This window comes from Elephas maximus, chromosome X, assembly GCF_024166365.1.
Source record: "Elephas maximus indicus isolate mEleMax1 chromosome X, mEleMax1 primary haplotype, whole genome shotgun sequence".
NCBI lineage: Eukaryota > Metazoa > Chordata > Mammalia > Proboscidea > Elephantidae > Elephas > Elephas maximus.
Window position 1 is genome coordinate 132,458,913 of NC_064846.1, and position 25,406 is coordinate 132,484,318.

At 39.1% G+C, this 25,406-nt stretch overlaps 1 protein-coding gene across 8 annotated transcripts in view; it reads left to right on the top strand.

Moving 5' to 3' along the window:
• The window catches only part of CASK (calcium/calmodulin dependent serine protein kinase), a 454,527-nt gene that overhangs the window by 37,406 nt on the left and 391,715 nt on the right, over positions 1-25,406 (top strand). The window lies entirely within an intron of this gene.

Here is a 25,406-nt window from a genome sequence, read left to right on the forward strand (position 1 = left end):
AAAGGAAATTGGATTAAGCATTGGAAAACCTTAATGAACTTCAGCTGGAAATCTGTATGGTCACACCCATTTTATCTGAGATGACTGATAGTGAGATATTAATGAGTACATTTTTTTATATTACTAAAGCTTCTCTAAGCATTAAAAGGTCAATTACATTTTACCCTTTATACAAAGACTTGGATCTCAGGGATTACTTCACTGCTGTCCTTGAGGTTGGGGGTTGTATGTTATTCACTGTTGTAATATCTACAAATCATAATACTTGGTAGACAATAAAATATTTGCTGACTTAATTAAACTTGCCTAGTTATTTTTGCTTTATTGTAAATTTCAGTCTGTAGAGCTAAAGAGATTTTTCCACTACACATATATGTGTTATCAATCTCTCTCAAAAAACCAAACCAAACCCATGGCCGTCGAGTGGATTCTGACTCATAGTTACTCTATAGGACAGAGTAGAACTGCCCCTAGGGTTTCCAAGGCAGCAAATGTTTACGGAAGCAACTGCCACATCTTTCTCTTGCAGAACAGCTGGTGGGTTCAAACGCCAACCTATTGGTTAGCAGCTGAGCTCTTAACCACTGCACCACCAGGGCTCCTTTCAACCTCTCTACAAACCCTGGTGGTGTAGTGGTTAAGTGCTGCGGCTGCTAACCAAAGGTTCGGCAGTTCAAATCCACTAGGCGCTCCTTGGAAACTCCATGGGGCAGTTCTACTCTGTCCTATAGGGTCGCTATGAGTTGGAATCGACTCAATGGCAATGGGTTTGGTTTTGGTTTTTTTGGCCCTCCCCATAATGAAACTACTTTTTTTTTCTTTTTAAAAGATTAGTTCAGTAGGTCAATAACTGTAAAATCTTCCATGAATGCTAGTGTTATTTCTGCCTGGTGGAATTAAAGCAATGGAGACTATTGGAATATACCCTTGATCTTTTTGTGCTCCCCTCTTCCCAGTACATTGTTTCTTTATAAAACCAGAAGAATGAACTCTTAGTAGAGTTACATATGTCACTACGCAAGACAATATAACCATGCTCTTGAAATTAATTTAATTTTAAATGTTGAGTGTTCCTAAAGGGTAGCAAACTGTTTATTCAAGTAGTGAAGAATAAATTGCACATTATAGATTTATCAATAATACTGTTTATAGTACTCTAAAGAAGGTTCAAAATTTTTTCATACTCATTTGTACATGATCTTCACATCAACCCTATGAGGTAGTAGATTTTCCTTTTTTTTTTCCATCACACAAATTAAGAAGCAGGTATTTTTGAGAAAATGTGACTGGTCCAAAGTTGTAGAATTAGATTATGTAATTAGATCTTCTGAGTTACTTGATATGTGTAGAAATCTTTACTTGACACATTTTTTCCATTGTAAGTTCTATAATTTTGTCTTAGATTCCTAGAATTCTAGGGGCAGGGGGAGTAGAAGTTGATACAAATGGAAAATAACAAGTAAGACCTTGTTAAAGAACTTTCACGTAAACCACATCCAGTGAAGTCTGTTTTTTCTTACTGGCCAAACTATATAACATTACCACCTCATCTGCAGCAAAGCTGGGAAATGTGTTTTTACTTGAGCACTTTGGTGTCCAACAACATTGAGCTTCTGATAGCAGAAAGAAGGGGAGAATGGCTGTTGGGTAGATAATTAAAGTCTTTGCTACAGTCCACCCCTTTAATTATCCAATCCTTATTCAGTCTTCTTTCTATACAAAGAATATACTCACTCCCTCTTCAATGGAAACACCTACCAAATCTTATTTAGTTATTGTATCCAATTCTAAGTTTTTGGTTTCTTGGTGATGCAGTCCTCTTCATCAGGTCTAGGTATGGCTTCTTGTGGTCTGGGGTCCCCAAAACTGCCCCTCCTCCATTATTACATATGTAGAGAAAGAACAGGAAAACTATAATAAAAATTCCCTCCTGAAAAAGGAGAGATTGAGAAACGCATAGCAGTCACTGAGCCATAGCAGTGATCAAATCCTGCTGGGTAGAAATAGTAGACTCCCTGCCCTAGCAGTATAGGAAAGTTCCTTGATGTCCTATTTGGCAGTCTGCTCTTTAGAGGAATTTCCTTTGCCCAGGACAGGCCCCTGACTGTTCTCTGGAAATTCTTTATTGTCCAATCTTCTCCATGGCCCCATCTGAGGTACTCATTGGGGAGCATACTTTTCTTGGGGACTACATAGCTTTCACACTAACTTTCTGTTGGTAAGGGTTTGGGACCATGAAATATTTTAAGGATTTAATAGTTGCTGGCTGCTGTAGGGCAGTCTTGGGGTTTCTGTGACAATGTTGTTCCCTCAAAAACTTCTGTAGGTTTTTGATCTTCTTGCTTTTGGTAGGCTCCATGGGGGAGAAGCCACATCTAGACATTTCTAAGCTGAAAATTCTTTTACTTACTGGCTCCTGTGCTCTGCCGCTTTCTTTTAGCCTTTAAATTAATAGCCAGCTGCCTTGAGGTAGGCAACACACTTAATCTGATTTTTACTGGCTGGTTTTCTTCCTTGTCCTGAAGAGAACTCTTAAAACAGCTTGAGGCTATGGTCTTATCTCCTGCTAAGGCAGCTACTTCTCTGAAGTATTGCTTATAATCACCTTAATTTGAGGATACAGGGGCTGTTGATGTTTGCAGCCCTGCAAAGCTTCAAATTATGTGACTTTCAGTCAATTTAGATTGAAGACTGTAGGCAGAGACTGGCTAGCTCTAGTATGATTTGGTCTCTCATAGGACTGGGCTAAAATGCTAGAACAAGAAGCCATCACATACTAGAGCAAAAATTTCCTACATATCCCTAAACTATAAGTCTCAATTGGCATATGGTCTTACCAAATGTTTTGCCTCCCCATAACAAGAATAATCAGCTTTAAGAGTCACTACTTTAAGTTGGTTAAGAGGCTGATATTATTAGTTCATATGACTTGTCCTTAAAGTCTTTCCTTTTTCTTAATATAGGTATATTTCAAGCATTGATGGGCAGCGTTTTAGTTTTTTTTAGTGCTGCTATAACAGAAATATCACAAGTGGGTGGCTTTAACAATCAAACTTATTTTCTCACAGTTTAGGAGGCTAGAAGTCTGAATCCAGGGTGCTGGTTCTAGGGGAAGGCTTTCTCTGTCGGCCTGGAGGAAGGTCCTTGTGTCTTTGAGCTTCTGCTCCTGGGGGATCTTCATGCGGCTTGGCATCCCTCTTCCCCCGTCTCTGCTTGCTGGCTTGCTTTTAATCTCTTATATCTCAAAAGAAGTTGACTCAAGATACACCCTACACTAATCCTGTCCCATTAACATAAAAAAGACAACCCATTCCCAAATGGGATTATAGCCACAGGCATAGAGGTTAGGATTTATAACACACATTTGGGGGCGGGGGGGGGGGATGCAGTTCAATCTATAACAGACAGCTTGGGATGCATTCACTTTTCAGACCCATATATTGGGAGAAATTAGAACTGGGGGGGGATGATTTTCCTGATGACAGGAAATTTTGGAAAAGATAGGAAAAAGTATGGGAGAAGAAATATGTGGACATATCTGCCAAGAAGGGAGTTAACTAGTGATGGGTAAATGGGTAAGGAAACATGGGCAGTGTGGCCTCTGTATGATCCTTTTAAGGTGGAATAGATATTAGGCCAGCCATTTTCTAATTTCAGCCACCAGGTGATACAGTTTACCCAGGGCCTTGGTTCTTCTCCACAGTAAGAGGAATATGGTTAAGAAGAAAGTGAACCTGCAACTAGCAGTTTATATGTTCTCCAATGTTAGGATCTATTGCATGGTGTCTAATACTTTCTCCTCTAAATGAAAAAGCTAGTTGTGTTTGTGGCTACTTTCTCTAGTTGTTGTTAGGTGCCATTGAGTCAGTTTGACTCATAGCAACCCCATATGACAGAGTAGAGCTGCCCCATAGGGTTTTCTAACTGGTAATCTTTACAGGAGCAGATCGCCAGGGCTGTCTTCAAAGACCTGGGTGGGTTCAAACTGCCAACTTTTCCGTTAGCAGCCGAACACTTAACTGTTGCGCCACCAGGGCTCCTTCTTTCTCTAGTACTTACTTTATACATGTTCTTACATTTACCTTTATGTAAATACGTTCAACCAGTTTTTGTAAGTCTTCTAAGTTTCATAAACCCTACCTTTTGGCAGTGTCTTAGAGGCTTAGTCTTAAAAGACAAGTTCTAACAGAGGATCTTTTGTGCAATTTAAGTTGGGATGTTGTAATTCTGTGACTACTCTCCTTTGCTAGTTTTCCCTGATTAGGTTTCCTTCAAAGCATTCCCTTTTTTAACCCTTAGAAGGTTAATGTGTCAAATAGGGGAATAAACAGTACCTAGCCTTTTTTTTTTTTTTTTTAGAATCTCATTTTCCATATTCTATGAGACATAGAGGGGGAAGATTCATCAAGCAATAAACATTTGAGCACCAACTGTCAGCCACTGTATAAGACATTAGGGATTGATAATAGTAAATAACTGTTTGTTTTTTTTGTTTTTTGAGTGTTTATCGAGTACCAGGCACAGTGGCAAGCATTTTACATACATTATCTTGTTTAATTCTCACAACCATCCTAAGAGGTAAGTGGTATTATCCTCACTTTATAGATAGTAAACTGTGTTTCAGAGAGGTTAGCAAGCTCTTAAGTGGTAAAGCTGAGAACCTAAGATTGTTTGACTCTCAATTCTCAACCGTTCAGCCAGTGTGCTATAATTAAACATGGCCTATCCAGGAACTCAGTTGTTGTTTTTTTCTTATACCGTTCAGGAACTCAGTTTAATAGATAAACATGTAAATAAATAAATTGAATTATTTCTCTTTCTTAGTTTGGCCACAGTTATTATTACCATTTCATGTCTATAAATATAAGATGTACGTGTAAAGCAGTGTCAGAAATACTAAACCAAAATGGCATATTGAATAAGCCAAAATGGCATGGAACTTCTTGGAAACATTTATTCAACAAAATTTACCAAGCAGTTACTATATTCCAGGTTCTTCTGGGCCCTGGGCATACAGCTATGAATAACATAACGTAGAAGCTACCTTTTCTCTCATGGAACTTGCAATCTAGAGAGGGGGATAGACATTAAATAATTCTACAGATAATTGTTTAAAGTTCATTTGTGGCGAGTGCTGTGAAGGAAAGACACAGGGATGGTGTGGTGAATATAAAAACAGAATCAAACCTATTTCAAGTTTGAGAATTGGGGAAATGATCTGACTTTCAAGCTTCACAATATACTTTAATATTTAATCAGTAAGTTTTGTGACTCTTGATTCGTTCTTTCTCCTAGTATTCTGTAGTCCTGTGCTTTGTGAAGACCAAGGAAAGAGAGAACTTAACTTGGTCTGAGGAGAATTAAAAACAATTCTTAGATACTTGAGCTAAGTCTTGAAGGATTAGTAGTAGAGAGGGCTTGGACAAGGAGCAGGGTATTCTAGGCAGAGGAAACTGTTTGGTACAAAGGCATTGGGGGGCAGATGAGAACCTAGCCTTTTTTCAGATAATTGTGGTTAGTATAGCTGAATGATGCAGTATGTGCCTAGGCGGTGTTGAGAGATGAGCTGGAAAGGTGGTAGAAGATAACAAGTATTTACACAACAAATCTGGTTCCTGCAGAGTTGTTCTACTAGCCTTCCCCCATCATGTCAGAGGATCTAACATGGGGCTCTCTTTTTCTCTGCCATATTTTAATTGTTAGCATTTTTAAAAGAAGTTAAGCATAAGGATTAATTTAAATAGTTGGGATAATAAGATCTTACAACGAGATCTATATAGTTAAAAAATAATTGTACAATACACAGTGATTATTTATAAGGTTTGCAATCAGACTACCAAAGCAAGGCTATTGATTAGTGAAATTCAGTTGAATCTCCTGGCTAGGCTGAAGCTTGGGTGCTGTAGGAATGCATAATAATACGCATGTGTAGGATTCAGTTGGCTAGAATGCTCCTATTATTGCAAGGAGAGGTAGCTGAAGGGTAAGTTTTTAAGCATGGTGTTCCAGGCACATTCTGATGATGAGGCAGAATATTTTATTTGTTAATGATCAAAGGAGAAACGAGAGATTGAGTGGAAGGAAATTACTGACAGTAGTAGCAACATGGGCAATTTGATGTAGAGCACTGTGAACTATCTAGGAGTTACACAACTTGCACCTGGGTCTACCTCTCTCACTGACTTAGGCAAGTTGCTGGATGTTTCAGAATCTGAATCTAATTTTTTTGGCCTTTTTATTGAAGCATAACATAACATACAGAAGAGTACACAAATGTCTGCAGTCTCCGTTCTGTCAGGTCTTAACTGCTGCCTGAGGCTAAGCAGAGGAGGGCTGAATCCATCAAGCACCTGTAATAATGCTGCCATTGCTTCGGGATGCAGAGTTCCCTCATTTGTCATGTGACTCTCAGTTCCTTCAGAAAGCCAATCATTTTCTGCATCTTCTGGACAAAGTTTAATTAGCATTGATAGCTGATCTGGGAGAGGTTTGTAGGTGGGTATGCATAAGAGTGGAAGTCCCCCCCCCATACCTATTCACTGGTAAGAAGGTAGAATCTAGGTTTCTGGTTGCAGAGGGTACCTTAAATATGAGTGCAGCATATGGTCATTTAAATTAAAATGCATCCATGAGAAGAAACCGTCTTAATCCTTCTCAAGTACTTGAATTTCGTATAGTTGTTTAAGCAGACTTGAAAGGTTACCAAGCAGTCACATGGGCCCATGAGTAAAGGTAAACACCTCCTCATTGGAACAAGGACTCTCCCATACACATTACAGTGTGTCTCTCTCAGGTAACAGAGGCTTATTACTAAGACAAATCCTCTATTCAGTAGGACAGAAAAGAATGTTTTGTTTTGTTTTAAATTGTTCCTGCCATCAGTGACCCACTATTAAAAGTTTGAAGACAATTATAACTATAACCTCCCGTAGTTTGCCATTATAGTTAGTACAAATACAGGGAACATTGCAAATTACAGAGGGCTTATGTAATTACGTTTTATATCAAATCCCCAAAGCACAGTGCTTGGTAGAAGAGTTAACAAAATGCTGCCCTGATTGTTTAGTAGGCTTAGCCACCCTGCTGCCTTTAGATTAGCAGGAAACCCAATAGTCGCTTCAGGTTGCCACCAAATCTCTATAATCACTTCAACAGAGACCGTGACCAAAAACCATGGGGAGAATTTCAATCTTAAGAAATAGGTGTCACTATGAGTAGGAATCGACTCAACAGCAGTGTGTTTTTTGGGTTTTATATTCTAGTATGACCCTTAGGGAAACTTCAAGCAGTAAAACATTTTACAGGAATAGTGATCCTCTGAACACACATTTGGGAATATGATAGGAATAAAAAGATGGCTAAAAATGTGAGTTACTAAATATTTCCTAAGAATAATAAATGTATCTGGCATTCTTGAACAATGATGATTTCCTTGGAAGGAAAAGACATGTAGAACAGTACCAAGTGAAAGACTGCTGTACTTTGAGTTCCAGAGTTCAGGTCCTAGCTCTGTCACCAGTGCCATGTGGGGGAGGGGGGGTTGGGGAGGAGGGTGGTTTTTGTCTCTTGCCTTTTGCAAATACAGAGTCTTCATCTACAAAAGGAGGAACTAGATCAAGTGACACCTCACATTCTTTTATTCTAGATGTGCCTCGCTTTAAAAAAAAATTTTTTTTACAGAAGCCAGAATTTGTAAGTAATTTTTTTGGCAATTTTTTGCTTTGCAAAAAGTATGTCACTGTAGAGAATGCAGTGTAGGTTCCTTTTAAAGCTGAGTCTTGCCAGTTCTTTCCTCAAATTCATTCATATGTAAGTCACATATAACAGTTTTTAGAAATACAACGTGTAGCTGTATCAGTAGACATTTACTTTTTGATTATTAGGAGGTTTTTTCCTATTATATCATTGACATGGACTAGTGCTGTTCATGAAAAAAGCTGGTCCTTTAAAACTCAAGCATAATAGTGTACGTATTTCACTTAAAAATGTTCTAGAGGCGGGGCCAAGATGGCTGACTAGGTAGACACTACCTCGGATCCCTCTTGCAACAAAGACTCGGAAAAACAAGTGAATCGATCACATAGATGACAATCTACGAACCCTGACCATCAAACACAGATCTAAAGAGTTGACCTGAGTGACAGGTGAGCGAAAAGCTGTGCCCTGAACCAGCGACCGCTTCTGGAACCCGCGACCAATTCCACAGCCTTGAGCCCTCACGGTTCCCTAGTGCCAAGTGGCGGGGCTGATAGCGGCTTGCTGAGGTGGGGCAGGCACAGGACACAGCCCTAACCCCAAGCCCCCTGGGGTAACCTCTGTAGAGACTCAGCCAGCACAAGCAAGCAGGCTGCACAGTAATGGGGCTAATGAGAGAACGAATGAGCAACCATGGGGAAGCAGCGACCGTTTTCGGAGCCTGGAGCCAGCATCCCAGTCAGAAAACCTTGGCGCCGGGTTTTGGACTGGGCGCAGGGGAGCTAAGCATGGCATCCTGAGACGGCGCAAACACGGGACGCACCCCTAGCCCCCTGAAGTGACCTCGGGGGAACCCCAGCCAGTGCACACAGGCACCGCAGCGATGCAGCTGACAGGAGGAGAAGTCACCAGGAGGCAGCGACTGGTTTTGGAACTGCGAGTGCAGCATCGCAGCCGGGGAACAGTGGTGCTGGGCTTTGGACCGGGAGAGGAGGAGCTGACCACAGCTTCTGAGACAGCACATGCACAGGATGCGGGCCTGACCCCCGGGGGCAGTCTCGACCCAGCCAATGCACACAGGCTACCCACCCCTCGGGAATCTCAGATAAAACAACCCTCACCAAGCAAGATAAGTAACTTTGTCTATATTCCTGGGTGCTACCCTGTCCTATCTATCTGATCCCTCCCCTCCCCTTCCCAGTCGGCTTCATTAACATTGGAATTTCCTGGGCCAGAGAGTGAGGTGCTCTGCGGTTTTTTGTTTGTTTGTTTGTTTTGTCTTTTCCTAACCCATTCTCCTGGCCTGAGAGAAGCAGCTACAAAAAACCCAGGGACCAAGAATCCTTCCCTGACTTCCCGAAATTGGACTGAAAATACAGAACCAGCTCCAGCCAAGCATATGAGATCCACAGTCTTGGGCTTTCATCCCTATAGGGAACAAGGTGGCTATTATAATGCAAAGGCAATTCTGATAGTGATCTGACTGTAATTGTTTTAGCGGATTACTGGAAAGACAACTTTCCCAGGTCTAATATCTCTACCTATTAAACAGAGCCCTCACTGACCCACAATGGGGAACTGAGGGCTGAAGCTCCACCCAAACCACCTAACCTCCTGCCATAGGGGTCTGAGGATAGTGACATCTACCAATCTGTAGAGGTACATGCATTGGGTGCCTAAGGCACAGCTGCAGAGCCCACCCACCAAAGAGCTTTAGGAATAGAGACACACCTACCTCACTGGCACTTGGGGGAAGCCTGTCAGCATCCTGCCCCCCCTGGAATGTGACCCTCTGCTGCTACTAGAATCTGTTGCACACAACTATCACCACTACTCCTCTAAGTGAATAGGTGACAGTCTACCCCACACACTTGGTGACCCAAAATCAGATTCTACTCAAGAATAGTGAATGGACTCTTAGGCTTATATTTCTGGTAACGGCCCAAACCAGCTGGTAAGGGACATAAGTGATTCAAAGGCTACAACAATCAAGACAGCGCAATCTAGTAGCCCATCTACGTATATTGAAAGAAAACAAAACAAGATAAGACTCAGCAAATATAAAATAAATCATTACAATATCTTATAGATGGCTCAGAGACAGCAGTCGATATCAAACCACATAAAGAAGCAGACCATGATTGCTTCTACAAATCCCCAAATTAAAGAAGCAAAATCTTTCCCAAATGAAGATACAATCCTGGAATTGCCAGATACAGAATATAAAAAACTAATTTACAGAATGATTCAAGACATCAGGGATGACCTCAAAAATGAAATAAGGCAATCTACAGAAAAAGCCAAGGAACACACTGATAAAGCAGTTGAAGAAATCAAAAAGATTATTCAAGAGCATAGTGGAAAAATTAATAAGCTGCCAGAAAACACAGAGAGACAGCATTCAGAAATCCAAAAGATTAACAGTAAAATTACAGAATTAGACACCTCAATAGGAAGTCCGAGGAGCAGACTCGAGCAATTGGAATGCAGAGTGGGGGAGGTGGAGGATAAAGCAATTGACACCAATATAGTTGAAGAAAAATCAGGTAAAAGAATTTAAAAAAATGAAGAAACCCTAAGAATCATGTGGGACTCTATCAAGAAGAATAACTTGCATGTGACTGGAGTTCCAGAACAAGGAGGGATAATAGAAAATACAGAGAGAATAGTTGAAGATCTGTTGGCAGAAAACTTCCCTGACATCACGAAAGACGAAAGGATATCTATCCAAGATGCTCATCGAACCCCATATAAGATTGATCCAAAAAGAAAATCACCAAGACATATTATCATCAAACTTGCCAAAACCAAAGATAAAGAGAAAATTTTAAAAGCAGCCAGGGATAAAAGAAAGGTCTCCTACAAAGGAGAATCAATAAGAATAAGTTCAGACTACTCAGCAGAAACCATGCAGTCAAGAAGGCAATGGGATGACATATATAGAGCACTGAAGGAGAAAAACTGCCAGCCAAGGATCATTTATCCAGCAAAACTCTCTCTCAAATATGAAGGCGAAATTAAAACATTTACAGATAAACAGAAGCTTAGAGAATTTGCAAAAACCAAACCAGAGCTATAAGAAATACTAAAGGAAATTGGTCAGAAAATCAGTAACATCAGATAACAACACAACACAAGGTCACAGAACATCCTGAAATCAACTCAAATAAGGAAATCACAAAAACAAATTAAGATTAATTTTTTAAAAATGCTCAAAACAGGGAATCATTGAAGTCATTATGTAAAAGATCACAATAATCAAAAAGAGGGACTAAATACAGGAGGCATAGAACTGCCATATGGAGATGAAAACAAGGCAATATATGACGATGCAAGTTAGGTTTTTACTTAGAAAAATAGGGGTAAATATTAAGGTAACCACAAAGAGGTCTGACAATTCCATAACTCAAAATAAAAACCAAGAAAAACATAACTCAGCAAACATAAATTCAACTACTATGAAAATGATGAACACACAATTTACAAAGAAAAACATCTCAGCACAAAAAAGTAAGTGGAAAAATGAAATTGTCAACAACACACACCAAAAGGCATCAAAATGACAGCACTAAACACATACTTATCTATAATTACACTGAATGTAAATGGACTAAAGGCACCAATAAAGAGACAGAAAGTCTCAGACTGGATAAAGAAACACGATCCGTCTATATGCTGCCTACAAGAGACACACCTTAGACTTAGAGACACAAACAAACTAAAACTCAAAGGATGGAAAAGATATATCAAGCAAACAACAATCAAAAAAGAGCAGGAGTAGCAATATTAATTTCTGACAAAATGGACTTCAAAGTTAAATCCACCACAAAGGATAAGGAAGGACACTACATAATGATTAAAGGGACAATTGACCAGGAAGATATAACCGTATTAAATACTTACGCACCCAATGACAGGGCTGCAAGATATATAAAACAAACTTTAACAGAACTGAAAAGTGAGATAGACACCTGCACAATTATAGTAGGAGACTTCAACACACCACTTTCAGAGAAGGATAGGACTTCCAATAAGAAGCTCAATAGAGACACTGAAGACCTAATTGCTGCAATCAACCAACTTGACCTCATAGACTTATACAGAACACTCCACCCAACAGCTGCAAAGTATACTTTTTTTTCTAGTGCACATGGAACATTCTCTAGAATAGATCACATATTAGGTCATAAAACAAACCTTTGCGGAATCCAAAACATCGAAATATTACAAAGAATCTTCTTAGACCACAAGACCATAAAAGTGGAAATCAATAACAGAAAAATCAGAGAAAAGAAATCAAATACTTGGAAACTGAAAAATACCCTGCTCAAAAAAGACTGGGTTATAGAAGACATTAAGGAGAGAATAAAGAAATTCATAGAATGCAACAAGAATGAAAACACTTCCTATCAAAACCTCTGGGACACAGCAAAAGCAGTGCTCAGAGGTGAATTTGTATCGATAAATGCACACATACAAAAAGAAGAAAGAGCCAAAATCAGAGAACTGTCCCTACAACTTGAACAAAAAGAAAGCGAGCAACAAAAGAATCCATCAGGCACCAGAAGAAACCAAATAATAAAAATTAGAGCTGACATCTTCCACATGGGAGACCCAGATTCAGTTTTTGGTCAGTGCACCTCATGTGCATTAATTTTGAAGTTAACTTCTATTGTTAACTTTTATTACTGCTCTTTATATTCCAAGGAGTCCCTCAGTAGTGCAAACAATTAATACACTTGGCTGCTAACCAAAAGGTTGGAGGTTTGAGTCCGCCCAGAGGCACCTCGGAAGAAAGGCCTGACAATCTACTTCCAAAAACTTAGGCATTGAAAACCCTTTGGAGTACACTTCTACTCTGACACACATGGGGTCACCACGAGTCAGAATTGACTCACTGGAAACTGTTTTTTTTTAACTAGGGTGCATTTCCCTGATTACAAATCAGATTAAGTTTCTTTTCATATACAGGTAGTCCCCGTCAAGTTACAAAGAGCCGAACTTTTAACCGTCAGGGTTTTTTGTACATCTTATCTTCAGTAATATAACGATGTTCTCACTCGCAGATGTTCAATTTTATGATTTATTGTTCAAAATGCTGCTGTATAGAGGCTGTGGCCTGGTTTACAATGAAGTTCATGTTGGCGTATTTTTTTATGTCTGTATGAAAATACATCCATAAGTTTATATGTAATGTTTCCAACCCCCAAAGAAAATAAAGATGGGATTTATAAAGAAAAAAATTAGAGCTGAACTAAATGAAATAGAGAACAGAAAAACAATTGAAAGAATTAACAAAGCCAAAAGCTGGTTCTTTGAAAAAATTAACAAAATTGATAAACCACTGGCTAGACTGACTAAAGAAATACAGGAAAGGAAACAAATAACCCAAATAAGAGATGAGATGGGCCATATCACAACAGACCCAAATGAAATTAAAATAATCATATCAAGTTATTATGAAAAACTGTACTGTAACAAATTTGCAAACCTAGAAGAAATGGATGAATTCCTAGAAAAACACTACCTACCTAAACTAACACAATCAGAAGTAGAACAACTAAATAGACCCATAACAAAAAAAGAGATTGAAAAGATAATCAAAAAACTCCCAACAAAAAAAGGCCCTGACCCGTACGGTTTCACTGCAGAGTTCTACCAAACTTCCAGAGAAGAGTTAACACCACTACTACTAAAGGTATTTCAAAGCATAGAAAATGATGGAATACTACCTAACTCATTCTATGAAGCCACCATATCCCTGATACCAAAACCAGGTAAAGACACCACAATAAAAGAAAATTAGAGACCTATATCCCTCATGAACATAGATGCAAAAATCCTCAACAAAATTCTAGCCAATAGAATTCAGCAACATATCAAAAAAATTAACCACCATGGCCAAGTGGGATTTATACCAGGTATGCAAGGCTGGTTTAATATTAGAAAAACCATTAATGTAATCCACCATATAAATAAAACAAAAGACAAAAACCACATGATCTTATCAATTGATGCAGAAAAGGCATTTGACAAAGTCCAACACCCATTCATGATAAAAACTCTCAGCAAAAGAGGAATTGAAGGAAAATTCCGCAACATAATAAAGGGCATCTATACAAAGCCAAAAAAAAATTTTTTTTTTCCAAAGCCAACAGCCAACATCATTCTAAATGGAGAGAGCCTGAAAGCATTTCCCTTGAGAATGGGAACCAGACAAGGATGCCCTTTATCGAGCTCTTATTCAACATTGCGCTAGGGGTCCTAGCCAGAGCAATTAGGCCAGACAAAGAAATAAAGGGCATCCAGATTGGCAAGGAAGAAGTAAAATTATCTCTATTTACAGATGGCATGATCTTATACACAGAAAACCCTATGGAATCCTGCAGAAAACTACTGAAACTAATAGAAGAGTTTGGCAGAGTCTCAGGTTACAAGATAAACATACAAAAATCACTTGGATTCCTCTAAATCAACAAAAAGAACATCGAAGAGGAAATCACCAAATCAATACCATTCACAGTAGCCCCCAAGAAGATAAAATACTTAGGAATAAATCTTACCAAAGATGTAAAAGACCTATACAAAGAAGACTACAAAGTACTACTACAAGAAACTAAAAAGAACCTACATAAGTGAGAAAACATACATTGCTCATGGATAGGAAGACTTACCATAGTAAAAATGTCTATTCTACCAAAAGCCGTCTATACATACAATGAACTTCCGATCCAAATTCCAATGACATTTTTTAAAGTGATGGAGAAACAAATCACCAACTTCATGTAGAAGGGCAAGAAGCCCCGGATAAGTAAACCATTACTGAAAAAGAAGAAGAAAGTGGGAGGCCTCACTCTACCTGATTTTAGAACATAATATGCAGCCACAGTAGTCAAAACAGCCTGGTACTGGTACAACAGGCACATAGACCAATGGAACAGAGTTGAGAACCCAGATATAAATCCATCCACATATGAGCAGCTGATATTTGACAAAGGCCCAGTGTCAGTTAATTGAGGAAAAGATAGTCTTTTTAAGAAATGGTGCTGGCATACCTGGATATCCATTTGCAAAAAAATGAAACAGGACCCATACCTCACACCACGCACAAAAACTAACTCCAAGTGGATCAAAGACCTAAACGTAAAGACTAAAGCTATAAAGATCATGGAAGAAAAAATAGGGACAACCTTAGGAGCCCTAATACAAGGCATAAACAGAATACAAAACATTACCAAAAATGACAAAGAGAAACCAGATTACTGGGAGCTCCTAAAAATCAAACACCTATGCTCATCTAAAGACTTCACCAAAAGAGTAAAAAGACCACCTACAGACTGGGAAAGAATTTCCAGCTATGACATCTCCGACCAGCACCTGATCTCTAAAATCTATATGATTCTCTTAAAACTCAACCACAAAAAGACAAACAACCCAATCAAGAAGTGGGCAAAGGATATGAACACACACTTCACTAAAGAAGATATTCAGGCAGCTAACAGATACATGAGAAAATGCTCTCGATCATTAGCCATTAGAGCAATGCAGATTAAAACCACGATGAGATTCCATCTCACTCCAACAAGGCTGGCATTAATCCAAAAAACACAAAATAATAAATGTTGGAGAGGCTGCGGAGAGATTGGAACTCTTATACACTGCTGGTAGGAATGTAAAATAGTACAACCACTTTGGAAATCTATCTGGCATTTTCTTAAATGTTAAAAATAGAACTACCATACAACCCAGAAATCCCACTCCTCGGAATATACCCTAGAGAAATAAGAGCCTTCACACAAACAGATATATGCACACCCATGTTTATTGCAGCACTGTTTACAATAGCAAAAAGCTGGAAGCAACCAAGGTGTCCATCAACAGATGAATGGTTAAATACATTATGGTATATTCACACGATGGAATACTACGCTTCGATGAAGAACAGTGACGAATCTGTGAAACATTTCATAACATGGAGGAACCTGGAAGGCATTATGCTGAGTGAAATTAGTGAGATGCAAAAGGACAAATACTGTATAAGACCACTATTATAAGTTCTTGAGAAATAGTATAAACTGAGAAGAACACATTCTTTTGTGGTTATGAGGGAGGGAGGGAGGGAGGGTGGGAGACGGTTATTCACTGATGAGTTAGTAGATAAGAACTACTTTAGGTGAAGGGAAGGACAATACTCAATACAGGGAAGGTCAGCTCAACTGGACTGGACTAAAAGCAAAGAAGTTTCTGGGATAAACTGAATGCTTTGAAGGTCAGCGGAGCAAGCGCGGGGGTTTGGGGACTATGGCTTAAGGGGACTTCTAAGTCACTTGGGATAATAAAGTCTATTATGAAAACATTCTGCATCCCACTTTGAACTGTGGCATCTGGGGTCTTAAATGCTAACAAGCGGCCATCTAAGATACATCAATTGGTCTCAACCCACCTGGATCAAAGGAGAGTGAAGAACACCAAGGTCACACTATAACTATGAGCCCGAGACAGAAAGGGCCACATGAACCAGAGACTTACATCATCCTGAGACCAGAAGAATTAGATGGTGCCCGGCCACAACCGATGACTGCCCTGACAGAGAGCACAACAGAGAACCCCTGAGGGAGCAGGAGAACAGTGGGATGCAGACCCCAAATTCTCATGAAAAGACCAGACTTAATGGTCTGACTGAGACTAGAAGAATCCCAGTGGTCGTGGTCCCCAAACCTTCTGTTGCCCTGGACAGGAATCATTCCCGAAGACTACCATCAGACCTGGAAGGGACTGAACAATGGGTTGGAGAGAGATGCTGATGAAGAGTGAGCTACTTGTATCCGGTGGACACTTGAGACTGTGTTGGCATCTCCTGTCTGGAGGGGAGTTGGGAGGGTAGAGACGGTAGAAACTGGCAAAACGGTCACGAAAGGAGAGACTGGAAGAAGGGAGCGGGCTTACTGATTGGGGGAGAGTAAGTGGGAGTATGTAGTAAGGTGTATATAAGCTTATATGTGATAGATTGACTTGATTTGTAAACTTTCACTTAAAGCACAATAAAAATTATTTTTTAAAAAAGTTCTAGTTAATTTCTAAAATATACACTCAGGCTTCATAAAAATAAAATGCATTCCAAGCCCAAGTGGCACAGTGGTTAAGCCGCTTCTCAAGAGAGAGATGTGGCAGTCTGCTTCCATAAAGATTCTACAGCCTCGGAAACCCTGTGGGCAGTTCTGTTCTCTTCTGTAGAGGCACTATGAGTCGGAATAGACTAGACAGCAATGGGTTTTTTAAGATTTATTTTAAGCTTTTTTGGTAATTGAGGTTTTGTTGTGACTTCAAATTGATTATAATTTACGGTAGTTTTTATACCAGGATACCTTTGTGCTAAAGGGTAAGTCACTGATGGTATAGAATCTTTAAATGATTTCTTAGGATAGTTCTGTTATTTTAGATCTGGATTAACTAATCCTTTGGTAGATGTTACAGTCTGATCTGATTGGTGGGTATTCAAATAAGAAAGTACCTTGTTCAATGACTGCTTTTAGCTAGGCCCATGTGACTTAAGCTTATGAGCGTTTCAAGCAAAGGGGGTGGGGGTATATCTAGTTTTTATTGGCATACCTCTCCCTGTAAGTTTTTGGTCTTTCTGGTAGTCACAAGTCACTACCATAGCTTTCTCCCTTGCTCTAATCTCTGTTTGGCAATGGGGCTACAATCTGGTAACTTCTTCCAGGAGCAATCCTTTTCTCTACTCTGGAAATGTTGTGCCTCATGAGTTATTCTCCTTCTTGCCCCTGATTGTTAATTTTAAGGCTTGGGATAAATGAAACTACTCACCCCTATGAAAAGAAATTGGAGTGACCAGTCTAACTTCCCTATTTGAGGGAGAGCCCACAGAACTGGAACTACTAGTTAGTGATGGACTTAGAACTAGAACACACATGTTCTGATTTCAAGATGACTTTCCTGTGGTGGTTGATAAAATGGAGAGGAATAAGGGTCAGTAAGAAAACCTATGAGTAAACCTTCAGTGCCTTATGGCTTTTTTTGATGTCAGAATTTAGAGCTTGACAGAATGGAAGTATTTGTCTAGTCCCAATGCCTTCCATTAAACATGAGGAAACTGAGGCATGGAGTGGCTCTGACTCAAAAATATATAACCAGTCAGTTACAACATTAGAATTTGAAACCCATATGTCTTGACTCTTGCTATAGTGCCAAACATATGTGAGTGTATCTCTGTGTTTGCCTCTAGGAGTTTATTTGCCTACAGGATACTTGATAGAATTGTTGCTGCCACATTATTATAAAATTGGTCCTGAAGAAATTTTTTTAATTCAGTATCTTAGTAATCTAGTGCAGCTATAACAGAAATACCACAAGTGGATGGCTTTAACAAAGAGAAATTTATTTTCTCACAGTCTAATAGGCTAGAAGTCCAAATTCAGGACATCGGCTCCAGGGGAAGGCTTTCTCTCTCTTTCGGCTCTGGAGGAAGGTCCTTGTCATCAATCTTCCCTTGGTCTGGGAGCATCTCAGCACAGGAGCCTCAGGTCCAAAGGACACGCTGTGCTCCCGGCACTGCTTTCTTGGTGATGTGAGGTCCCCATGTCACTCTGCTTTCTTCTCTCTTTTATATCTCAAAAAGAGATTGGCTTAAGGCACTATTCTAATCTTATAGATCTCATCAATGTAACTGCCACTAATCCATCTCATTACATCATAGTGATAGGTTTACAACACATTGGGAAATCACAAAATGGAGGACAACTAACAATAGTGGGAATCATAGCCTAACCAAGTTGACACATATTTTGGGGGGATACAATTCAATCCATGACATTCAATAAATATTTATTTTGAAGAGAATCAGAGCAGAAATGTAGGAAGATATTCAAGAATAAGAAAGCATAGTGGTAAATGATGTCATGAAGGAGTCTAAGGATTCTCCCCTCCGTTGCACCTGGTGGAGAGGAAGCATTGAGGCCCATCCCAGCATATATGGGACGCAGGGCAAAGAACAAATGGAGGCCCATATATCATATGTCACATTGTTTCATAACAAAAAAAAACCTGCAAAATATTAGTAAAACCATGGTTTTTATATGATTGAAAATCTGCAAAATACTAAAGTTGTCTGAATTTAATTACTCTTGCACATATCTGGATGTCCTGTTGATAGACTGGTGATGGTGTGATAAGTAACAAAATGAAGACATAGTTCATAAATTATTATCCATTCCATGAAATTTCTTTTTCTTGCCTTTACTTTGGCAAAACTACTAATGATATGCTATAAATGTAAAATACACAAGGATTCCGAAGACTTGGTACAAAAAAATGTAAAATATCTCATGATTAATTTATGCACTGATGATGTATTGAAATTATAACACTGGATATATCTGATTAAATCAAACATTAAAATTAATCTCACCTGTTTCATTTTACTTTTTTTAATGTCACTACTTATAGAAGATTTAAAATTGTGTTTGCGGCTTGCATTGTATTTCTATTGGACAGCACTGATCTAAGGATTAAAAAATAAAATGTATTTGAGGCATATAAAACTTGAATAACGCTCATGAAAACGTAAAGTAAATGTAAAATATCAAAAATTAAAACTTTTTCATGTTTTCACACTTTTTTTCTTCTAAAATATTTTAAAGTATCTATTAACATTAAAGACAAAAGAGAAATTATAATTAACATTTAAAGGCATGGGCGTGATTTTGGGGGGGCTTGCCAACTTTTTTATTTTTATTGTACTTCAGGTGAAGATTTACGGAGCAAACTCGTTTCTCATTAAATAATTAATACACATATTGTTTCTTGACACTGGTTGCCAACCCCACGACATGTCAACACTCTCTCCTTCTCAACCTTGGGCTCTTTATTACCAGCTTTCCTGTCCCCTCCTGCCTTCTCATCCTTGCCCCTGGGCTAGTGTGCCCATTTAGTCTCATTTTGTTTTATGGGCCTGTCTAATCTTTGGCTGAAGGGTGAACCTCGGGAGTGACTTCATTACTGAGCTATAAGGGTGTCCAGAGGCCATACTCTCAATGTTTCTTCAGCCTCTGTCAGATCAGTAAGTCTGGTCTTTTGTGTATGTGTGTGAGTGTGTGTGTGTGTGTGTGTGAATTAGAATTTTGTTCTACATTTTTCTCCAGCTCTGTTCAGGACCCTCTATTGTGATCTCTCAGAGCAGTCAGTGGTGGTAGCTGGGCACCATCTAGTTGTGCTGGACTCAGTCTAGCGGAGGCTGTGGTAGTTGTAGTCCATTAGTCCTTTGGACTAATCTTTCCTTTGTGTCTTTGATTTTCTTCATTCTTCCTTGCTCCAGATGGGGTGAGACTAGTGGAGTATCTTAGATGGCCACTCACAAGCTCATAAAACCCCAGACGCTACTTGCCAAGGTTGAATGTAGAACATTTTCTTTATAAGCTATGTTACACCAGTTGAGCTAGATGTTCCCCAAAACCATGGTCCCCACAGCCCTCAGCGCAGTAATTTGGTCCCTCAGGGAGTTCAGATGTATTTATGGAGCCTCCGTAACCTTGCCTTGGTCAAGTTGTGCTGGTTTCCCCAGTATTGTATACTGTCTTATCCTTTACCAAAGTTACCACTTACCTATTGCCTATTTAGTGTTTTTCCCTCCCCTCCTCGTAACCACCAAAGATGGTTTCTTTTTGTGTGTAAGTCTTTTCATGAGCTTTTATAGTAGTGGTCTCATACAATATTTGTCCTTTTGTGATTGACTTATTTCACTCAGCATAATGCCCTCCAGATTCATCAGTGTTGTGAGATGCTTCACAGATTCATCATTGTTCTTTATCGGTACATAGTATTCTGTTGTGTGTATGTACCATAGTTTATCCATTCACCTTTTTTGTTTAGTATTCTGTTGTGTGTATGTACCATAGTTTGTTTATCCATTCATCTGCTGAAGGGTATGTAGGTTGTTTCTATCTTTTTGCTATTGTGAACATTGCTGCAGTGAACATGGGTGTGCATATGTCTATTTATGTGATGGCTTTTATTTCTCTAGGATATATTCCTAGGAGTGGGATTGCTGGATCATATGGTATTTCTGTTTCTAGCACTGAAGAAATATTTTTGATAGTACAAGTCTGTGCCACTGTCTAACCAACAAAGAGCACAATGTTTTCAGTACCAATTAATAGTGTAATCCTTCAGTGGAAAGGAAACTAAATCAGTATGTATTGTTGTTAACTTCACTTTTGTTAAGTTTGGAAATTGTTTTTAATATAAACATTGAATATGAGGAGAAATGCTTTGTATAAGTTTTAATTTGATGAGTATTGGTACATATACAGTTTTTTCTCATATCATATAAATGAAGACTTGCTATATGTACTAGTTATTAAAAAGGAAACCAAAAGAACTGCAGAGCACAAATGAAACACACCAGGCAACTGAAGTCTGTAAAGTTACTGATGTATACACCAAGTGAGTTTTCTCTTCTGTAAAAGGGATAAAGTTTGGGTAGCTTCCACAGGAGACTTTGAGCATATGTCTGATATAGGTTTGAGACAGGGCAGCATCATGATTCAGAAAGCCTTGGGCTCTGGATCTGGAATTTTTAGATTTGCATCCTCATTGAACTAGTTACTAGCTCTGAGGCTACAGGCAAATTATTTAATTTCTCTGTGCCTCAGTTTCTTCATCTGATAAATGGGGATAAAGACATTAAGTATCTCATAGAGTAGATATGAGGATTAAATGAATGAATACATGTAAGGCTTAGAACAATGAGTGGCATGTAATGAGTATTCAGCACCTGCTAGCCATTACTAATAATTTAGTTGTTCTTGTTGGCAGACTGTGGTAAAGGCAGCATGTGAACCAGTAATTCCTTTATGCTTCTTTGATAAATGCAAGACTTTTGACCTGTGGAATCTTTTGACTACTTGTATGTAAATAGAAATATGTTCATCAGAATTAAACCAGTATTAATGAATTTTTTGTTGAGAAAGTATTTCCCTGCCCAGATGATTTGACTAAGCCAACTTAAACTCCTTGATCAATTTTCTGTATCACACAGTTAAACCATTTGTATTTTTTCCCATTTTTATATTTAGTTTCCTGAAAGCATTTTCATTGGGGTTAATTTTTTTTCTGTGTAAATCCTAAAACCAGGCATTTTTAAATATAAAATTTTATGAATTACGGCTTCTGAGGTGGGGCCAAGATGGCAGAGTAGTCAGATGCTTCCGGTGGTCCCTCTTACAACAAAGATCCAAAAAAACAAGTGAATCAATATATATACAAGCTAAAAGCCCTCAACATCAAAGGCCAAGTTAAGAAATCAGACTGAGTGGAAGGGGGAGGGAGAGACAGTTCAGAAGCAAAGAGGAATTCCCAGACCTGACTTGGTGGGAACCAGTGCCCCACAGGCCTGATCCCCTGGCACAACTGCAGCAGGGCTGGCGGTAGAATTCAGGGCGCGTTTTCAACTGCAGTTGAGAGTGAGCAGCACAGAGTCTACTCACACCTCCAGATATCAGCATAGAACAGCACTCTCGGCAAAAGATAAATACTCACGTCTAATTTACCATGTGGACCAAAAAGCACCCCTTTCGAAAGAACTCTCTCCCATTTATCTGATCCCTCTTCCCTCTGCCCCAGCCCCCGAGCCGGCTTCAGTGACGGTCGATTTCCCTGGGCCTGAGATAGGTCCTGCTGTGCACCCTGAGCCATTCTGCCGGCCTTGGAGAAGGAACAAATTAACAAATGGGGAAAAAATAATCTGCCGGCTCCCCTAAGCTGGGAAGCCAGGGCAAAAGCAGCTCCTTTGCCCAGGCACAGGAACAAGCGATCTATGGACTCTGAATGCCTTTCACCCCTGCGTGGACCTGTGTGGGCCCATTTCAGCAGCTTAGGCCCTCCTGGGCACAGTGCAACAGTGTGTGTGCCTGAGGTCTGACTTCAGCTGTTTCAGCTGTGTGGTAGAGAGTTGGGTTTTTGATGTTTGACACCACTTTGCCTATTAAGCAAGGTCCTCACCTACCCACATCAGGGACCTGAGGACTTGTAGCTGCACCCACACCACCTAGCCACCCATGATAGGGGTCCAAGGATAAGTGGTGCCTCCCAGTCCTTACAGCCAAAAGAATTGGGTGCCTATGGTCCAGCTGCAGAGCCCACCCACCTGTGCGCTTTATGGAACAGGGATGCACTGTCCTCACAGACACTTGGGGGACAGTTGTCACCCCCCCTACCTTGCTCAGAGTGTGACCCCCTACTACAGCTAGATGCCTGTGCCTACACCAATCACCCCTGCTCCTCTAAGACTGTAGAAGAAAGCCTACACCACACACTTGGTGACTGACTACCTGGACACCTGAGCTGAATCCATACAAGAAAAGTGAATGGACTTCTGGTCTCATACACTTGGTAACAGCTCTACCCATCTGGTGACAGGACGTTAGAGCTTCAAAGGCACTAATAAACTACTTCATTCGAGCAGCCTATTAGAGCATATCAAAACAAAACAAAGCAAGAAGCTAGGAACACAGTAAGCAAACATTAAATAAATAATTTATAGATGGCTCAGAGACAACAGTCAATATCAAGTCACATAAAGAAGCAGACCATGATCGCTTCAACACGCTCCCAAAACAAAGAATCGAGGAATCTTCTGGACAAAGAGATATTCCTGGAATTACCATCGGTAGAATAAAAAAGATTAATATACAGAACTTTTCAAGAGATCAGGAAGATCAGGCAAACGCAGAACAAGCCAAGGAACACACAGATAAAGCAGTGGAAGAAATTAAGAAGGTTATTCAAGAGCATACTGACAAATTTAATAGGCTGCAAGAATCCATAGACAGCAAACAGAAATTCAGAATATTAACAGTAAAAATTTCAGAATTAGAACTCTGGAGAAAGTCAGAGGAGCAGAATTGAGGATATGGAAGTCAGAATTAGTGAGATTGAAGGTAAAACACTTGGCAGCAATACATTTGAAGAAAAATCAGGTAAAAGAATTTTTTTTAATTATGGTTTCTACCATTGTAAGTTTTCTTTTGTAGCCATTATTTCTAATGAGTTTGGTTTTCCCAGATTAAATTTTGTATGTCTAAGTTCTTCCAGGGCTTGAATTTTTTTTTTTTTTTAGCTAAAATATTTTATCATGTATGTTTTCAGTCATTTTATGCTGTATTAAAAGTTTCAGTCAGGAATATTAATTATAAATTTGATGAAAATAGGTGGTTTGTACTTATTTTTTGGTTAAAGACTGAAGAGCAATAATGGAATAATATGTGAGTCCACAGCAGTGTTAAATGCCCTTGCTTGGCATTGGGGCTGTGTCAGAGTCCTTGTCAAGGGGGTTCTGTGAGTGGCAGGTTGGACATGGAACCCATAGAGTCAGTTTGTCTTATCTTCCCCGTATCTCCCACCTCCCTCCACCATAGGCACATGAGAAAAGAGATTAGTCCCTAACTAGCTGGGTGGTTTTAGAGAATGAGTTTAACTAGTCTAAGATTCATCCATCCAGACCATACATACATATGTGTTTCTGTTACGTGCTTTAGTGGTTTCTTTATGGTTTATAGTATACATTTTTGACCTATCACAGCCTGCTTTTAAATGATATTATATATCATGTAGTATAACAACCTTGTGCTAGTGTACCTCGATTTCTCCCCTCCCAACTATTATGCTATTGTTGTGATACATTTTACTTGTCTGTATGTTATAAGACCCATAATGCATTGCAATTTTTTATTTAAATTGTAAATTATCTTTTAAATAGCTTTAAATAATGAGAAACAAATCCTTTATTTACCCATGTAGTTACCGTTCCTGTTCTGCATTACTTTGTGTAGATCCATATTTCCTTCTGCCTGAAGAACTTCCTTTATTATTTCTTGTAGTGTGAGTCTGTTGGTGATAAATTCTTTCAACTTTTATATGTTTGACAAATCTTTATTTTGTCTTCATTATTGAAAGATATTTTTGCTGGGTATAGAAGTCTATGTTGACAGGGTTTTTTTGTTTGTTTTTCAGTGCTTTAAAGCTTTTACTCCACTGTTTTATCTTGCATTGTTTCCAGCAAGAAGTCTGAAGTCATCCTTATCTTTGTTCTTCTGTAGTAAAATGTCTTTTTCCTCTGGCTGGGTTTAAGATTTTTCTCTTTATTACTGGTTTTGAGCAATTTAATTATGACATGTCTTGGTGTAGTTTTCTTCTTTTGTGTGTGTGTGTGTTTGGCTTTGCTGAGCTTCTTGAATCTGTAGCTTGTTTTCATCAACTTTGGAAAATGTTTGGACACTATTATTGCTTCCCTTGTGGGGCAGTCTAATTATTTGAATATTAAGTTGTTGAAACTGACCAACAGATCTCTGATGCTCTTTTCATTTTCTTTTATTCTTTCTGCTCTGTGTTTCATTTTGAATAGTTTGCATTGTTGTGCCTTCAAGTTCACAAACCTTTTCTTCTACAATGTCTGTTATCCTCTGCTATTATTCTCACCCATTGTGTTTTTCATCTCAGACATTGCAAGTTTCATCTCTACAAATTTGATTTTGAACTTTTTTTGTATATCCTTACCTTTCCTTAATTTTTTGAACTTATGGAATACAGTCATAATAACTCTCCCAATTAACATCTGTGTCAGTGCTAGGTTGATTTACATCGATTATTCTCTTCATTATGGAATGTGTTTCCTTGCCTGGTAATGATTTATTGGATGT